Genomic DNA, 20,532 nt, shown 5'->3' with positions numbered 1-20,532 from the left:
ACCCGTTTTTAAGATGCACTTTCGGTCAAATTTAACATGACAACTTATGTCACAGATGGTAATCGGTCAAAAAAAGCTAACATGAAGAGATCTATTTTCAGGTTTTGGGCAGTTATCGACCCTGACCTTCACGTACAATAGATACTGCCGCTTTGGATGGGTAGGCTGCCTTATAGTGTAAACATCTGGTTCTAGTTAGATAACCACGAGTGTATTATTGAATTTACATTTTGTCTGGACCCTCAGTCTGTGCGGGGATTATTGCATTGATGCTGTAATTAATGTTCGGAATTTATGGATATCTATCTGTTTTCAATTTTCAGTATCATCATGCTGTGGCTTCTGTTAGTAGTTGGAATAGGATTCACCACGGCCGAAAGGTTCGTTTGTTTGTTGTCTAATGCCGTACTCAGCAATATTCCACACGGATGACCTGAGAATAATACGGTCGGGACCAGACAATCAGTCATTGACATCAAGAGTACCGCCTGTTGTAGTAAATATAAATCGACAGCTCCAGAGAATATTCAGTTTATGTTAGCAAACTGGTTCACTTTTACTGCTCTTCTAGTTCCCGAGGGTCGTATCTCATAACGTCCTCCAAGTATCTGCAACGTGGGATGCCATTTAACGTCAGCATCGACATCCTCAACACCACCAACACCGTCTATGTAAAAGTGGAGCTGCAACGCATATGGAACAACTACACCAACACTTTCAGGATCCCTGTTATGATGGCCAAAGGCGACTTTACTAAAGGTGAGACATCATACAGAGGTAACTGTGGTTGATTCTAGTGTGGCAGTGCAACCTATCCTTTAAAGGAAAACTGTCTGAAAATGTGAAATCACGTTATGGCCTGTTCGTTCGCAGTTTTGTCAGTTATCGGTCGTGTTTTGTCCGTTGTAGAAATCTCTCACCAGAGGTCACTGTCCTTATGAAAGTGAAGTTTCAGACACTTGTTCCAACCAATTAAATTTGCACATTGACCGTGCTAGCAAATTCTCTCGACTGGATATATTCATCTCGAAACTAACTGGCTGAGAAAAGCAATCATGTCTAAGCACTTCTTCCATCTTGCATTTCAGGAACGACTGGGACGATATCACTGAATGTAAGTATACAAAATCAGTCAGTGGTGCCAGATCAATGAAACAACAGGAAATATTGCACAATTCACTACTGTATTCTAAAATGAACTAACTTTACAAGTCAGTATCATTTACTGCAAAGAAATTACAAAAACAATACAAATGTAAGGGTACTATGGTACAAAGGAGGGATTATAGCAATATAGTGAGAATAGAGAGTGAGCTTAAAAAATCTCAAGTGAAAAGTGATCTTTAGACAACTGCTGATTTTGATGTAATGTGAGACGACAGATGACAATTGTGGGAGTGCACACCTTAATTATATAATGTAATATGTAATACAATAGCAACAGTTTTATTCACAGAGATGTATGCGAAACCATATAAATATTTTAATCTTCATCTTCATGTTACATATCAACCAGTATATTCTGTCTCCAGGTGCCAAGGGACATCACTGACGGAAGTTACCGTCTCCATGTCCGTGGTAGCGGAGCTCTGCAATTTGAACGAGAAACGTCCCTCTTCCTCCGTTCCAAGTATATTTCTGTCATGGTACAGACCGACAAGGCCATGTACAAGCCAGGACAGATGGGTGAGCGGAAAATTGATGTCAATTTATGGCACGATAAAGTCATCAGTTTCTTTGTCTTTTTACTACTCTTAAGCCATGTTACTCGAAAGATGATATTTTGCTTGTATAAACACGTGTAACTGGCGAATCCTTCGGTTTGCCTTGGCTTCAGGTTGGATATACACTATTTCAGTTGTTGGAACTAGACAGGCTATCCTTTATATTAAAAAGAACCTGAACCAGTGATTATTCATTCTCTGTGCAGTTCATTTCAGAGCGTTTGGTGTGTACCCAAGTTTGCAAGTGTACACAGGGAGTTTCGACATATCTCTTGTTGTAAGTTTGAAATGCAATATCATACCTGAGACATAATCATGTAATAAATAGGGACAACTGCATAACTATACACCTTACATGGTTGTTGTTTAATATTCTGGAACAATTTCTTTCGAAATATAGAATTTTGTCTTTGAATTGTAAGTGCACATGACAAAGATAAAGAACTTTAATCTATTCTACAGGATCCAAACAACAATATCCTGAAGGAGTGGGCGGCTCTCCATGAATCTTCTGGAGTTGTGGCTGGGGAGTTCCAGCTGGCAGATAAGACTGTTCTGGGAGACTGGGCTCTACGAGTTTTACCAGCAGTTGGTTATATTTATTAATCTTTAGACGTTATGTTCCTGTCTTAGAATTATTTTGCAGCACGTAGGATTCTGTGACTGGTTACCTTTATAGTGATTGGTCATTGCGAATCTAAAACCTTCTTAGTTCAATTCTTGGAAAGTTCACCCCTGTAACCGTAGAATATGAATCCCCCAAACATCGAACCATTAAGTTTGCCCACAAAATACCAGAATTGTTGTTCTTTACACTCTGGTTCTTTTGCAGTACCTAAACATTCAACATACATGCACAACATACAGAAATTCTGATAGATTTGTCTCCATTTCCTTCTTAATACCTATATAATTGTCCTCTAGAATAAGAAACAACACCTTGAATTGTCATTTGTTAAATTTCACAAAGGAGTTGCTGTGCTACGAACATGGCTAAGAAGGGGGAAATAGTGTGACACCAACATTTTCAGGACTGTTTGTCTGAGGACTGTAAATTGCATTTAAAGATATTCTCAAACATATTTTGAAAGACCACTGAACTGTCAGATATATAATTCTGAAGTCACCCTTGGTTATGTAGCTCCCACATCAAGTGGCCGACATAGAAATGCGTTGGTCTGCAGAACTTTGAAGATAAAAAGCTTCTTCAGATTATCATACATGAGTTACTCAGTGTCGTCAATGCATCACATATGGCATTCATGGACATCAAGAATTTTTTATTAATTTTCTTGCCATTATATTACATATTTGTGAAGATTCGTGAAGAATTGATCTACAGTAACCCATGCTTCTTGGAAAGGGGAATAATGGGACGATATCGGACTCACTGACTTAGTGTACTCATGTTATGTGTCCCACTGGCGAAGATCGATGCTCACGGTGTGATTGTCTGGTCCAGACAGTATTATACTGGACATAAATAGTTACGGATGTATGTAAATTTTTAAATTATGAAGTATGATGTATGTATTCATTGACACATTGATAAAATATCAATTACAAAAATACCAATATCCCTAACTTATTTTGTCAAGTATATTTACAGAATGCCTTCATACTGCACGGATATTGATGAGTGCGGAGTTAAATATATATCATCACGCCTTGAAAATCACATTCATATTTATATTTGCTTCTTCTGAAGCTTTTTCAGATGAAAATGTGGTTTTTTTATTCAGGACCGAGTAAGTGTAACCTCTAAAACCTTTGCAGTTGCGGAATACCGTAAGTATGACTCCATTGTTCTCTTCTGTTACCAATTTGAACTAATAATTAACTAATTTCAGAGAGGTAATACAAATGCGCAAATCGGAATAAGATAGGGGATTGATGTGTTTGAAAAACGACACTTTTCATATATGTGAGCATGTAGTTTTAAGTAAGATATTAACATTGACACCCAAAGTGATGTTTCTGGTGATAAGACCATTTCTTGTTTTAGAACTGCCCCGCTTTGAAGTCAAAGTTGATCTTCCTTCGTTCTCCCTGATCTCCGACACAAAGATGTCTGGAACAGTGAAAGCAAAGTGAGACATTTCATCGAATCCTTATTTGAATTTCACATCTCTCAGAGTACAACATATTGTGGTTTCATATTGCTAAATATAACCTTGGTTATTGGGTAGTTTAACCTGTACATACCAGTTCCATTTCTACATTGAAACACAGTTATATATCTGCATTTCTGTTACAGATACACCTTTGGACAGCCAGTGAAGGGTATGGTGGAGTTACATATATACATGGAAGTCACTAACGACTACTGTGGAAGACCTCCCAAATATGTCGAACTGGCATTTCCCGTAGGTTGACAAACTATGAGATTACCCGTATCCCCATTTTAATAAAAAAAATGAATTGGTAACATTTTAGATAAACATTCAATTCATGTGAACGATCCATTTTGCTCTTTGTTTGTGATACGGAGTACGTATAGCATAACTTGCAATCATAATTTCGAGTCAAAGATAATAAATAAGAAAATTTCGACAGGGGAAACAGTTTAGTTACATTCTGATGAAATTTTTATTTATTTATTATTTTTTTTATTATTTGTTCCCATGGTCACAAAGTCAATAACAAGGGTATATGGTAGCAACAAGCACAGAAAAGGTGAAGATACATTGCTGTAGAGATATAATAATAATTAGTTGCTGAATATTGGGATGAGCGAATTCCAATTAAGATTGAATTTCTCGATTTCATTGTTTCGCTTTGAAATAAATTTTTTCTACACAAAATATCTCTTTTAATACCTTTTTATAATTACTGGAATTGATTTTTTTATATTACATAAATTGATATGTTTTTGGCAGAGATAATGATTTGATTTAGTAATACATCATTATGCAATGTACCATACCAAATCAAATATTTTGTGATGTATATTATTTTCGTGGTAAATAGTTATTAATCCAGAGTTCTAGATCATTCCAGAATTTCATGCTTTCACAGCATTCCCAATAAACATGACAAATGCTCTCAGAAACATCATTGCAAAAACTACACAAATCATTGTCAATCAGGTTCATTCTTGATAATTCATTTTTAGTATAAATAACCCTTTGCAAAAATCTGCATTGAAAATCAAGAAGTTTAACGTCTTTCAAACCATGTCTATAAAAGTTAATTTTTTTGTACCAATCAAACTGACAATCATTGAATATAATTTCCCATTTAGTACAAATTTCAAGTTTATCAGTTTTAGAAATCAGCTTGTCATAAAATATTCTTGAACCTTTGGAGAGCTTTAACATATTTCTTTGGTAAACATTGATGTATAAATTGTAGGAAGGAATGATTCTTGTCCTTTTAATAACATTTTTCCAAATATCAGGTCAGATGTGGAGTAGATAGTTATAGTCTAATAGTGTCCCTCTTATGTTGTATTTTATCTTTACCTTATCAAATGTCATAAATCCATGTTCATCACATAAATCCTTTACTATCAATAAGTCCTTATCTGCCCAGTGAATAATAACATGGCAAGGGTTTTATAATTATGATTGAGCCATGATGGTTCTGCAAGAATGTAATCAATATTGTCAGAATCAGCATTGAACTTTTTGCAATAATTGTTCCATGCTTTTAAAACATCTTTCCAATAAGGGTTTTCAATGTTGAGTATTTTGTCAATATTTGCTCCATACTTGAAGATATCATTATAAGGTATATTACAAGAATTATTGTCGGATGATTTTTCACAGTAGAGCCTAAGAATGGATAAATTTAGAGCTTCAATATCTTTTTGTATATCTACCATACCCAGTCCCCCTTCAGTCTTTGATCTTTTCATTGTGGTTCTTTTTATATTATCATTTTTATCATTCCAAATCAATTTGAAAAATATCTTTTCAAGGGATTTAATAAAGTCATCTGGAGGATTGGGCAATGAACTGAAAATATGTACTAATTTTGAAAGGGCTAATGTTTTTATGACAGTGATTTTTCCTATCAATGTGAAATGTCTTTTTCTCCATACTGCTAATAATCTGTTTATTTCTTCCAGTCTTTTTCTTGTATTAATCACCCATAGACCAGCAAGGTTTGGGGTAAATTTGATTCCCAGAACATCAAACTCTCCATTATACCATTCAATTTTCAAACTTTTACATAATATTTCTTCACTGCCTGCTTTTGAGCAAATCCAGATAGCTTTAGTCTTATCTATATTCATTTTCAGACCTGATATCTTATAAGAAGTATTGATTGTTTCAATAGCTGCATAAAGTCTCTCATCTACACCATCAAGCAATAATTCTGATGAAATTGTCAAATACCTGCACAAATAATGTATTTTGTAACGCCACGCATCTAAAAAGTGCGAAGAGGCCAATATCAGTCATAAAAGTTTCATGAATAATATATCATGTTTGATCAAAATTAACAGATTGACGGGGAAGCCAAATTTGACATTCCTGTTGCTGACATCAAGCGTCTACAGAGCAATCTAAATGAACAAACCGTCGTCGTTCTCGCCATCGTGAAGGAGGAGTTGACGGGCGTGAGGCTGAACGGGTCCAGCTCTGTGAAATACCACCAATACCCCTACAAGATTGAAGTCCTCAACTCAAGTCCGAAAACTTTCTCACCCAAACTTCCATACACAGCATATGTGAGTTGAAATTTAATTACACGCATAAAATATCAACATTTGTGTCATGGAAACCATTGAATACTTCACACATATATTTTAAGTTATACAATGTGTTATGTTTAACTCTCTTCTAAATTTACACATCACACAACAGATCAAGGTGTCCCAACAAGATGGCCGTCCTGTGACCGACCTCAGCAGCCCTGTTGGAGTGTACACCTGCGTCACATACCGTATTGTCCAAGATGACCAGTCCGAGTTCTCCTGCTCATCCTTCACGGGCAACTACGGCCTCCCACCCAAAAGCTACTCCATCCCTGCCTCCGGCATCATCCCCGTTGACTTGCGCATCCCTGAGAACACCACTAGAATTAGCGTCAAGGTTGGATATGAATACATATCAAAAGTATTTTTCTGTTATAATTACAATGTCCATAAATATAATTATCCAGTTACTAACCATATGTTGCATTTGATTGTTGACAATTGTATGATAGCAACCAGAATTGAAATGTGATATACTTGATGTTTTCTGTCATAAATGTTCACAACAATATTCATTTCAGGTTCACTACAATGACGTATCCGACACTTTATCTGTCCTGCAGAAAATGTCCTTCAGTGGCAACTTCATGCAGCTCAGACTCACCAGCAAGGGGCTCAGGGTAGGCAACATTACACTATAAGTATGCATGAACCTTTAGTGTGAAATACGAATTTAAATGGGATTAATATCCGGCATTCACAAGGGCTTGATTAATTGTCGACGTTATTCTCTGTTGCTTGTAATTTATTAAAATATGCAATGTTGCAAAATGTCTTGGATTTGTTTTAGGCGGGTCAGACAGCGATGTTCAGCATTGAGATGACAGAAGATGTAACTTTCATAACATACCAGGTAATCTGCTGGTACACAATTACAAACAGAGTCTGAATCATTTTAACCTGAATACAGAAGAAAATGAAACAGGATGTGTTTGGGTGGCATTGACTGAACATTCAAACGATGACATAACATTCACGCAAACTTGGACGCAAATCCTTTCCTGCAATTTTAACAATTCAAATTAACTACGAATACTTTCATATTTCCATCACATGCACATAATTTAAATAACGTAACTTGGAAACTCGAAATACAGAATGTGAGTGAGTGAGTTAAGATTTAAAGTCACATCGGCAATATTTCAGGCAAAACGTGACTAAAACAAATTCTATATTCATGATAGATACACATAATTTATAAAACTCTGACAACGACGGACAGTAAAATGACTACATTATCACAAAATGGGTTAAAACTAGTTGGCATATATCTTAAAATGTAGACAACTATTTTGGACAATACAATGTAAAAATGGGCTATTCATCGCCAACAACAACTAAAGGTAGATCACCATACTAGGGTCCATGGAAAACAGAATGTAATATTTCAATGTCACCTATTGATAAGCTGGATTCAGGTTGAGGATATACCGTCCAATTACATGAATTTCATTCTACGGTAGGTACTATAACAGACTATAGAACTGATATTATTGTGTTTTATAGAGTGCTATCACGGGTACTGTTGTCCTTATTGGCCAAGTTGCTGCTGGCGGACGAAACCCTGTTCGCTTCCAATGTCCCCATATTTGCACGTAATGGCTGAAGCTCCACTTCATCGCTTTAACGTCCAGGAAATCTGGCGAGCTTGTTGCTTGACAGTCTTACTTCCAATTAATATGACGACGTCTTTGACAACAAGGTAAAATATGTAGTATTTATAGTCCAGATGGGCGATGAGTTAATCCTGAACTATAACATACTTTCCATTTTATAATATTTTATTTCGGGTGTCCATTGACTTCGTAGCAGAACGACTCTAAGCCTCATGTGAACTTATTGATATATCTTGGTCAGCGCTGATCCAATGTCATCTGTCAAAATGTCCCTTGCTGTCGACCAAAGTTGTTCTTCTTCTACAAGTCAGGCAATGACATTACCTACAAGAGCAGGTTAGAGCACGTAGTTTTACATCTTTGCAACATTAGATTTTCAACAAGGGATCACTACAGAAGGCGTGGTAAAGACCACGGTGAAAATAATTTTAATCTCATTGCTCTCCTACGTGGGACTTATTGTCTCCTACGTGGGATATACTATATCTCTACATTAGGAGGTATCTGCAGAGTTAAAGGACGTAGCCAGGTGTTAGGACAACCAAGCACGTGCACAAGTGCCCACCAAGTTATTGATTCATTAGCCTGTGCTGTGCCGTCTCCATCCTTTCTCGCACACCTGGCTGTCCCTTTCTCTGCACTCCTCCCTCGTAACAAATAGTGAACTGTGTCAAAATTTTAATGATAGTTTCTTAAAAACAACTTTTGGTGGAGTCCGGAAAATTTTCAAATATAAAGAAAGCTGTTGGGTATTAGTAAAATGATAAACATGTGTACAATATATATATTTATGTAAGTGCAAATTTTTTATACAATGATAAAATTTGCAATTCATCGGTCCGTTTCTGACTCAAATGGACTGTAGAGATCATAGAGTCCTACGTAGTAGATAACAAGTCCTACGTAGGAGATAGTATGTCCTACGTAGGAGATAGTGACACCAAAAAACGTTTGACCAAATGGCCCTACCAAGCTGCCGTAGATCACTGCTGCCTCGGATAAATAGATAATATATATGTATTAGAAAATACATGTAAACATGTGAATTTGCCGAATGAGTACTAGTGATCAGATTGAAGGACAACCCTAAACAAACCAACAACACAATGAAATGCTAACGCGTATACAATTAATTACATAGATCAGATTTCACAATTACAGCTCTGTAACCTTAGTATGACCATATAGCTATATCGGTTTTGAATATTTCAAACAAGTCAGTTTTTACCTTTTTGACCACGATGTTGTGGACAAATCTCACTGCCGGATCCACAACACGTTTTAAAGGTCATCTATTGCAGTGGAATGCTAGGTAAATGTAATGTAAATGCTTCCTTTTCCCGTACAGGTTGTTGATGAACTAAAGACATACAGCTATGGAAAAACTGACATGGAATTGATATTACCTAGTACGTGTACTTCTCCACACTCAGATGATGTCTTCTCGGTACGTGGTAGTTTAGTAACTGTATTTATTTCGCGAAATATTTACTTACAATTTTCACGTCTTATCACATTTTGTTTGTCCTATATGACATATAATTCTGAACATGTTTCATGTCTGTTAGTATACTTTATCTATAATAGATAAAAACCAAGAGTGTATCGTTTTCCACTTTTGAAGGAAAATGTAAGCCTCATATCTTGAAATTTCAGATGGTTTTCGCAGCGGGTCATAATGCTTATAATGAAGATCTCAGAGAAACGTCAGAGATCGTATAGGCGCAAAATGATGTATGAAGTCTGCATTTATAATTTTAATTTTTTGTGGGGCAATGAAAGTATGATAAGTTTGATTATGACCGGAAAAGATTTAACAATATAGTTGATTCGAGATTCATCAAATTATGCACAAATAATTGTCAAGAATATATCATTCACTGAAAAAAGTACTATTTAATGGTTGTCTTGCCTTAGGAAGCAGGACTTAATGTACTCTCTGATGGTATGTACTTCAGTGTCCACCATCACGGGTATTATGGGTTTGGTAAGTATATTTCATCATTTATGAATGTACAGTCAACCACATAATTTAGAAGAGACAAGCAGGATGAACAACAGACTTGGTCAGTGATCATCCAAAGTTAAATAACCCTGCAAAGACACAATCAGAAAGTAATAATATCAAGTCAAAGAATGTTCAAAATATTAGAGCTTGACACGTATACATATATGCTGTTATATTCTTGAGTCCACTTTGTTACGTGATGTTGTTTGTGTTGTTTTACGCGGCAGCCATCAATGTTATAAACGAACACGACGCCCTGTGGATAAATGGGAATGACCTTGTCAAACCTGTAATTGCTTGATGTTCAGTATATATATAATTTACATGACACTGTCTGATTCTTATTGGCAGACACATCTTTTCAAGTACAATGTTCAGGAGGCGGTAAGTGTGATATATTTATATATTATGTTTAATATTTGAATCAAACTTTAAAAATTCATGTTTGAACTCCTCCAATATGTCATTCATTATCAATAAATTGTTAAGAACAACTATTAAAAACAGAAAGCAAAGATCATCTAACATCTATTGAGAACACAATTGCTGAAATGCCGCACTTTCTTATTGAAAATATGCATGTAAAATATGCATGGGTTAAATGTTTTGGCAAGTAGTGGCCATAATCATGCGCATAACTGCGCTCCAAAGTGTTTGCTTTGTTTGTACGTGAGGTCAAGACAAGTCAGTTTGGCCAAGACGTTTGACTTATGCTTTAAATATATCGATGATCTGATGTACAGTGACGACTCTGGTAGGTCATTCCCTTAGTAGTATAGGGACTGATAGTTTCAGCTCAGGTCCCTACTAAGTCTTAATTTATTAATTAAGGCTCCAGCAATGATGCAAAATGGAGCCTGGACGACTGAGAGCATCATTGCTATACACTGAAAACTTTTAGCAAAATGTCCGCTGTGGTCACAATCCCAACAAGGGAAAAAGGAATTGTAGATAGATGCGATGCGCAAGCTTCCTCCCTTGTGGAATTGCATCCAACTGCTTGCTCTCGTCGAGAGCTCCCCGTTCTCGATAACCTAACTATTGTTTCAGGAAACCTTTAGAGGCCAAACGAGATACGAACTCGCAATCGCACAGTTGCATGGCTGCACAGCAAGCTGTATATTCCCAGCAGTTTAGCTGACTGACTGAGCCACCACGGCTCTTGTGGGATGGGTTTTCAATTTTTCTGGTCTATCCTGCGAGCGAGAGGTCAGAGTTCACAGGGATCTAAAGCTAGAGCGCTGGGTGAGTCACAACAGGTGTCTCTCTCAGCTGGCTATTCAACTACCTTCGCTGAGCTGGCTGTCAGGTTCGGCAATGTGTGTTATGTTATGTTATCCGCGAAAAGATTTATTGTGAATCTCCTTCTATAATTCGTTTATTTTTGAAGGAAGCTTGCCGGAGCTTTTGCTTTCCTTGTTCTATGAACTTTTTTTCTCGCCTTCGCTGATGACAGTGCTTTTATGAGACTTGGTTCGAATCTCATTGTTTCATTATGTGGTATTTTGCGAGTTCTGAGAGCACCAAACGAAACTCTTCCTCAGAGATTTTACTGTCCGTGAGCGCGATGGAAATATGATCGTCTATTGTGTTTAACTTTGCTTCAGCTAGAATTCTAATTTCGTCGTGTTTCAATGCTTTATGTTGTAATCTGCGAGATCCGAACTTAAGCGCCAATCCCACCAACCATGCCACTCCAGCTGTTATTCCAATGCCTAGCACAACGGGTGCGGCTACGATGATGGATAACAACCCGACACCTGCCACGCCTAATCCCATGCTGGTTGCCATCAGGGCAGTGTCGGCAGCATCCACGGAATTGACAGCCCTATGATATTTTTTATGTAATGCTGTCCGTACATCGCTATCTTTGTCTAGTTGCTGTTTGATGTCGCATAATTGTCGCAAACGAAACCCGTCTACAGTTTCCAGTGATTTTACTACTTCATCCATGACTGGGTACAGTCCCATCCTTTATGTGTTTATATGAAATGATATTTAATTGGTTTTCCATTAATCTCCGATTGATGTATTTGAGGTAGTTGAGGTTTTCATGCAGGTAAATAGTCCCTAGATGAATGGGCCCTGTTATAAAAACACGGACCCCATGTTTGTGACTGGTGTTGATCCCGGCTGCACGACGATCCGATGTGTCTGTCATCCCAACCGATTGACAGTCCATTCAAAAGTAATAAATCATTTGAGGGAGTGTTTGCGAGATACACTCCTATTATGAGTGTGGTGTGTAGTGTAATGCTTTTATCGAATAAATACAGTTGGTAATTGGGTATGTAGGCTATTAATACCAAATCCGTGTTGATGGGTGCGAGCATGTTGCCCGTGTGACCCGGATATTCGTAAAACTTGTACGATATTATCTATTGTTGAAACGAAAGACGTGAGAATTATCCCGTCGTTTATCACTTCGGACACGTGTTTGTTTTCAATGAATATGAAAGGGTAGAGTAATGTGGATGAACCAGTCGGCCTCTTTGAAGTCTTCCAGTAACACTCGCCCGTACACGTTTTTTGTAAGTGCATGGCGTACAAGGTGTTTTCTTTGCTAGGCAGGTCGAATCCCTGCGTGTCCCCGAGATCAGCGAGCGTTACTTTGGGGTTCATCATATATATTACATAAATTACAAAATAGTTTTCAATTGGTTTTCTGATAATTTCGGCACCCGTGAAGGGCCACCTCCTCGTGGTGGGTGCTGGGTAACGCTAAGAGCCCTTCAACCCCCCGTTGTGGACCCGGGGGCATATTTGGTCCACCAACCCGTTTGCCGTGGGTTGCGCCCCTGTGTCGGTGGAGGACGGGAGGCTGGTGGTTGAGGGCACTGGTTCCAGGAACAGTGTTCCTTTGCCCAACACACCACTTCGCCCCTTACTTCACCTAGACGGGTGGTTGAACTGGCCCGGTTCAACCAATCGGCTGGTCACGCCAAGCCCTGTGTGTACTACAATTGTGAATTGTTACACAATTTTTTTTGATTTATATAATGATATTTTTAAGTCTTGGCCGAATTTTGATCTGATAATTTCAAATACAATATTTCATGTATGTTTTGCCTAGAGTCGTATGCCCAGAAGGCGGTGGCTCATGGGCCAATCCGGTAGAATTTATCTTTCAAGATTTTTCTGCTTGAGTATACCCTCCTAGTATCCTTGGTGCCGTCTGTTGGAGACCCATAGACATGAGGCATCGTCCTTGTTGACACTCCATGTTGGGTGGGGAGCTAGGAGGGTGAATCATATATACTTTTAACCATGGCACCCCACTCAAAAACGCTCACATGAATCAGATGATTCATTGTCTTCAGAGGATGAAGCTCAAAATATTATCACCAACCCTGACAATTGGCCTCGCTTTGTAGTCATGTATTGCCCCGATGGTGGCCCTGTTAAAGCTGAATCCCTTTGCTGTTGCAAAGGGTATTGAAGGTTTGGCCGGAGACGTTAAAGAAATAAAAAGTTGCGATCTTGCTCCCTGCTAATCGAATGCAGGAAACCAATCAATCAACATTCTTCTGAAAACAACATCTTTAGCAAATGTTCCTGTGGAGGTGTCCCCTCACAGGACATTAAATAACAACAAAGGCATCGTCCGTGATAATGGACGTTGCCTATCGAACATGAGCGATATTGAAATCGTTACCGAATTGCATTCTCAAGGGGTAACTCATGTCAAACGATTCACGGCTAAAAGAATAATGAAACCTTGAAAACAAATACTTATTTGTTCGTTTTTTGTATGCCAGTTCACCCACAATCACTGAAAGCAGGTTATTGCAACTTGAGGGTGGATACTTTCATCCCCAATCCTTTAAGATGCTATACTTGTCAGAAGTATGGTCACGGGGCCAAGTCTTGCAACAATCCAGCTGCATGTCATCGATGTGCTGGAACATGCGAAGACAGTTTCCTTTGTGACAAAACACCTCTTTGTGTCAACTGTGCAGGTTGCCATCCTTCTTCTTCAAGGAATGTCCTTCCTGGAAGTTGCAATCCAAAATTTCGCGAGTGAAGCATGAGCGAAACGTGTCCTTCTTTGAAGCTAAACAGATTGTTCTTGCTCAAGAACATTTAGGTCAAGTTATGCTGCCACTGTTTCGGCTTCGGTTCAGCCCTCTACACCAAAAAATGTTTCATATGCTTCAGTAGGTTGCCAAACCGACTATACGTGGGCTAGGACTTCTGCTCCTACCTTGGTAACTGCTGAAATTCAAGCGAGACCTCCAAAGGTGACTTCAAGTGCTCAAACCATGCCTTCGCAAACCATCACTCCGTCTAAGGCACTTTCTGAGACAGACACATCCTCATTTCAGAAGCAACCATCTGACAAAAATGTGAAAGTAACTGTGAAGAATCAATCCAAACCTAACTATGAAAACAAAAAGAATCAAAGTCACAGAGCCCCAAAAGGGTCGACTAACCAGGTCAAACTTTACAACAAGTTTGGATCCCTTGAGAACATGGATGTGTCCGACCACAGCCATGATAGGACACATAGCTTGTCACCCTCAAGGAAGGTGAGGGGTAGATCTCCTGTCCATCCGCCAAAGAAATAATGGCTTCACCTCTTATTCAATGGAATTGTAGAGGAATTAGGACTAATTTAAACGAGTTACATCTATTAGTCCAAGATTTCAAACCATCAGCGTTCTGCATACGAGAAACCCATCTGAAACAGGCAGATAATTTTGACCTACGTCAGTTCAGTGCATATCACTATTTCTCTCCTCCTGGCGATAGAGCTTCTGGTGGAGCATCAATTTTGGTGAGGAACAATATTATACATAGCCCTGTCCCACTTAAAACAAATCTCCAAACCGTTGCAGTTCGCCTTACATTACAGGTTGCTTTTACTTTGTGCTCTCTATACATTCCGCCTTCATCAACTGTTCAACTTTCAGATTTACAAGCTCTTTATGATCAACTACCTAAACCCTGTTTAATCATGGGGGATTTAAATGGTCACAACCCACTCTGGGGTGGTATTAATACAAACACCAAAGGTAAATTACTGGAGGATTTTATTTCAAATAATGATTTATGCATTTATAAAGACGGTTCACAGACATATTTACATCCTGGCACAGGAACATATTCAGCTCTTGACTTGACTGTTGCTGACTCTAACCTACTGAGTGAATTCGAATGGTCGGTCCATGACGACCTCTGTGGAAGTGACCACTTCCCAACAATACTGACACCTGTGAATCCATCTGATGTTCCTCCATCGTCAAGATGGAATTTTAGAAAGGCTAACTGGCCTTTATATGAAGCTCTCTGTGCTGACAATCTGAAACCTGAACTTTTTAATGACATTCCTGATGCCATAAAATGTTTTGCAGATGAACTAAATAACATAGCTGACGAGTGTATCCCAAAGTCCTCTGCAATTCCTCACGTACGAAAACCATGGCTTACCAATGACTGCAAACAGGCTAGGAAGGCCCGGAAGAAAGCCGAGCCCTATTTCCGTCGCCATCCTATGGTCCACAATTTGGACAAATTTAAAATATTAAACGTCAAAGCACGACGCACTTTCAAGCAAAGTAAACGTCAATTTTGGCGAAACTTTATATCAAAGATTAATTCGCGCAAACCTTTCTCAAAGGTGTGGAATATGATCCAGAAAATCAAGGGTAAGGGCTCTAAATCTAGCATCCACCATCTAACAGATGGGAACACATTATTGACTAGTAAATCAGATATTGCAAATAAACTTGGTGAGACGTTGGCCAACATTCTTCCTCAGCAAATTATGTACCTGAATTCCAAAAATATCAAAAACAGCAAGAAAAGATCACTTTTAATTTCAATTCAGATAATGGGGAAGACTACAATGAAACCTTTTGGATACATGAGCTTCATACTGCTCTTGATCAGGCTCACGATACTGCTTCTGGAGCTGATAACATACATTATCAACTCCTGAAGCACTTGCCAGAGTCATGTTTGGAGACACTGTTACATATTTTTGATGACATTTGGACAACTGGAAATTTCCCTTCGTCGTGGCGTGATGCTATAATTGTGCCCATCCCTAAACCTGGACGTGATCATACAGATCCCTTTAATTATAGACCAATTTCACTGACAAGCTGCGTTTGCAAAACCATGGAACGTATGATCAACAACAGACTTGTTTGGTACTTGGAAACCAATAACCTTATAACTAATATACAATGTGGTTTCCGTAAAAACCGTAGTACCATCGATCATTTAGTACGTTTAGAGTCTTTTGTAAAACATGCCATAATTAATAAACAACATGCAGTGTCGATCTTTTTCAACTTAGAAAAAGCATATGACACTACATGGAAACATGGTATTTTAAGAGATTTACACGATTTTGGATTGAGAGGCCGTTTGCCTCAATTTATATCCAAGTTTTTAGCAGACAGGCAATTTCAAGTCCGAGTGGGTTCTACCCTGTCTGACCATTATAATCAGGATCAGGGTGTCCCACAAGGCAGTATTTTGTCTGTCACACTTTTAGCATCAAAATTAACAGTTTATCAAGGTTTTAAATGATTCAATAGATGGATCACTTTTTGTGGATGATTTTAATATTTCTTGTCGTGGTAAGAATATGCATACTATTGAACGACAACTGCAGCTGTGTTTAAATAAAATACATAAATGGTGTCTTGAAAACGGTTTTAAATTTTCCAAGTCCAAAACTAATTGTCTACACTTTTGTAGAAAATATAAGCCGCATAAAGACCCGGAACTATCTCTAAATGGCACTCCTATCAAAGTTGTGAAGGAGGCCAAGTTCTTGGGTCTAATTTTTTACTCACACTTAACGTTTCTACCACATATTAAAGCACTTAAAACTAAATGCCTGAAGGCACTCGATTTGTTAAAAGTTGTTTCCAACTCAAAGTGGGAAGGGGATCAAACTACCCTCCTTCACTTATACAGATCATTGGTACGATCTAAACTTGATTATGGTTCGATCGTATATGGCGGAGCCTGCAAAAGCAACCTTAAATTACTTGATTCTGTTCACCTCCAAGGTCTAAGACTTTGTCTTGGATCATTTAGAACCTCTCCAGTTGATAGTCTCTATGTTGAGGCAGATGAGCCTTCGCTTTCCCAACGCCGTATTAAATTATCCTTACAATATATTACTAAACTATATTCAAACGAATCTAATCCTGCATTTAATTGTGTCTTCAATCCTCTTTATGAGGATTTGTATAACAAAAAGCCTTCTCTTGTTCCGCCTCTTGGGCACAGAATTCAACCATTCCTTTCTGCTGCTGGCATTGAGCTGGAGAATATATCTCCTCCTCGTCTTCTTTCTTCTCCTCCTTGGCAATTGGTGAGGCCAGAAGTTGACTTAACATTAACCACATTTAAAAAATCCGAAACTAATGATTTACAATATAAACAAGAATTTAGTCAATTAAGAAATAAATATAATACCTATAAATCCTTATATACAGATGGATCCAAGGATGGTGGCGCGGTTGCTTGTGCCACTGTCATTGGGTCCAAAACAATATCTTCCAGACTACCCAATGACAGTTCAATTTTCACAGCAGAAGCAAACGCCATCTTAACAGCTCTTATATATATTAATAAACACCGTAAATATAAACAATATATTATCTTTTCTGACTCTCTATCTTGCCTTCAGGCTATTAAAAATCTCTCTTGCAAACATCCACTTTTAATTGAAATAATTGAATTATATAATGATCTTGCTACTGGCCAATGCGACATCGTCTTTTGTTGGTTACCCAGCCACGTTGGCATTTCTGGGAACACGATGGCTGATATTGCTGCTAAGGCAGCCCTCAACAAATCTGTGACACCACTTCTTATCCCATACTCTGATTATAAAGCCAGCATTAGAACTTACATCCGTGATCTAATGCAGAAGAAGTGGACACCAAGTAGGTATTAATAAATTACATGCAATAAAACCCTACATTGGGTACACCTACTTGGGTTGTCAGTCCAGATTTGAAGAGGTCATTATCGACGATGTCGCATTGGCCACACTAGATATACTCACGAATATTTACTGAAAGGCGAAGATCCTCCGTTTTGTATCCCTTGTGATGAAAGAATCACAGTCAAGCATGTCCTGCTTGACTGTGTTGAATATTCCATCACAAGGGATAAATTTTAATGTCAAAACATTGAAGGATCTTTTTACTACTGTTAGTTCTCATTTAGTTATTGCCTTTTTAAAAGAATTAGATTTGTTAAGTGATTTGTAAATAGATATATATTTTATCATTGGTAGTTTCAATTAGTAACTGAGATTGTTAGTGGCTGTACCCTTAAAGGGGGTTGAAGTAGTGTAAAATTATTGTCCTCCTGAGAGGGTACGTAAAGTCCCAAAACTTTCAAAATTCACTTTTTGCTTACCCGATTTTTAATGCATTAGTATATTTGTTCATTTAAATTTTGGCTAAACTTGTCCTTCAATCGCTAGCTGCTGGGGATGGTGTAAATCCAACTAGGATCCATGCAGGTAGCGAAAGTAATGTAAGTCCCCATGGTTTCTAGTATGGTGATCTACCTTCAGTTGTTGGCGATCTATAGCCCAATTTTATATTGTGTTGTCTAAATATTTTAGACTCTATTACTAGTTTTATCTGTATATGTGATATTCTAGTTGTGTTACTGTCCTTCGTTGACAGGTTTTTATAGTTTGCTATTGCTTATTATGCATAAAATTAATTGTTCTCGTCACGATATGGCTGAAATATTGCCGATGTGACGTTAAATTTAAACTCACTCACTCACTCACTCTGATAATTTCTCGGACGTGCACTTCAAGCCCATGAGATGTATGTTGTTTGGTAGGAAAATTTAGTGAGCGAGATCCTGTCTTCCATGGTCACGGTGACTCCCTGCAGACTGGTGTAGGCATTCACATTCACCCGCACGTACACGGAGCAAATGTGGTATTGTTGTTGCATGGACAACAAGAGTTTGATCCCTTTCATGATTTTGATGACGTCGCTGTTGCCAGCCGGTGCTTCATCGAGGTAGACTTGGATGACCAGCGTGGAATTCGCCAGCAGATTTTCCAGGATGTTGACAAGGCTGTCTAATTCCGACACCATCTGCAAACACACGTTTTGCGTCCCAGGTTTACTCGATAGCATGTGGGGTATTTTTTTGCGACAGTGCGCTGACGATCATGCTGCGCCTTTGCGTCGGGACGTAAGCCACGAGCAGCATTCCGTTGTTCACGACTTTTGTTAAATAGTGATCTTTGTTGTCCGCGAATACGTGGGGAGAGCCGAGAGTGATGTTGAGATTCCAATCGATTTGAGAAGGCGCGAATGCCTATTTGTTGTTGTCGGTGAAGACGAGAGTGTACTGCTTGTTTCGGGTTTCGACATCATCAAGGTCAAACAGCTTGCTGCCGAACGCTGGGGACATCGTCCATTAGTACTTGTCGTTATATCCTACATTTACGGGAATATTTTTAATGTCTAAAACTGATATTTTCAATTCCGTGATGGTGCCTCAGATTATTATTTTGTACTGCCACGATTCGGTTCTGTCGTTGTTGTACTTTGCCGTTTTCACAGGCACAGCTCTCAACAGTGTCTTGAACATTGTCGGTCGTGCTCAGCTGATTGAGATGAATGCACAGTTTGCGATACCGAACGAGGTCGGGTAATTTCGTGCCGATCAAGTTGGTTTTTCCATTGTTTGCTAACAAGACAGTCATTACGTCACATGGCTTTCGACATAAGCAAGGATTACCGCCTTTGGAGGTTTAAACAGGGACGACTGGAAAATGTTTATGTTGGACAATTCTAAAGGTAGTACTCATGCCGGCGCAGTGTGCTTTAACGATTCGATTCGCATGTACATGTGGGCTATTCTCGGAGTGCAGACGCAAACGCGTTCCGGCATCGTGGGTACGGCTTCGATGTGCAGAAACAATTCATGTCAAACGTCAATTATGCCATCGCATCTCCGATCGATTTGCCGAGTGCCATCGAGCGCTATCAAAACACTCTGGAATACGCCCGTCGAAAGTCGACTACGTGTTTGGCGTGGGACTGTACATGGCTCCAAGCAACATGCAACCAAGGGTGAACAAAGTGGTGAGCTATAACAACGATATCGTCATCGCCGCAGCCGATCAAAAGCTGGGCGTGAACCTGGACGTCAATAACGTGAGTCAATCCTCCGCACATGCAGGCAAACAATCATCTGCACATCGATCGAAAACGGCGCTGTTGTCGGTGGGATCATGGTCAGGTTATGCCTTATTTGGTTAAAAATTCCTTAGCGACGACGAATGCCCACAGGTTTTGACCGAACCACGGGACCGTTTTCGACAGTGTGCTCAGCAGCCCCAAAATGCTGCTGCCCAGGATGTCTGGAAGCTCTCTGGCTTCGCCGAGCGATTTCAAATGTTTTTTTTCAAGTCTCTGACGTCCAAAGTTGGCAATGGTTATGCCTTGCTCTCGGAACAGAGTTCAG

General features: G+C 38.8%; 1 long non-coding RNA gene across 1 annotated transcript; it reads left to right on the top strand.

Moving 5' to 3' along the window:
* Positions 1–632: 632 nt before the first annotated feature.
* On the top strand, positions 633–1,594 carry LOC124277426. Its single transcript, XR_006898818.1, has 3 exons — positions 633–759; positions 1,089–1,114; positions 1,533–1,594. It is a non-coding gene; the product is annotated as an uncharacterized LOC124277426 (long non-coding RNA).
* Positions 1,595–20,532: the final 18,938 nt, after the last annotated feature.

Source organism: Haliotis rubra, unplaced genomic scaffold, assembly GCF_003918875.1.
Source record: "Haliotis rubra isolate DU_JTF1 unplaced genomic scaffold, ASM391887v1 Scf221, whole genome shotgun sequence".
NCBI lineage: Eukaryota > Metazoa > Mollusca > Gastropoda > Lepetellida > Haliotidae > Haliotis > Haliotis rubra.
The sequence above is the reverse complement of the archived record's forward strand: the minus strand, read 5'-3'. Positions and strand labels throughout refer to the sequence as shown.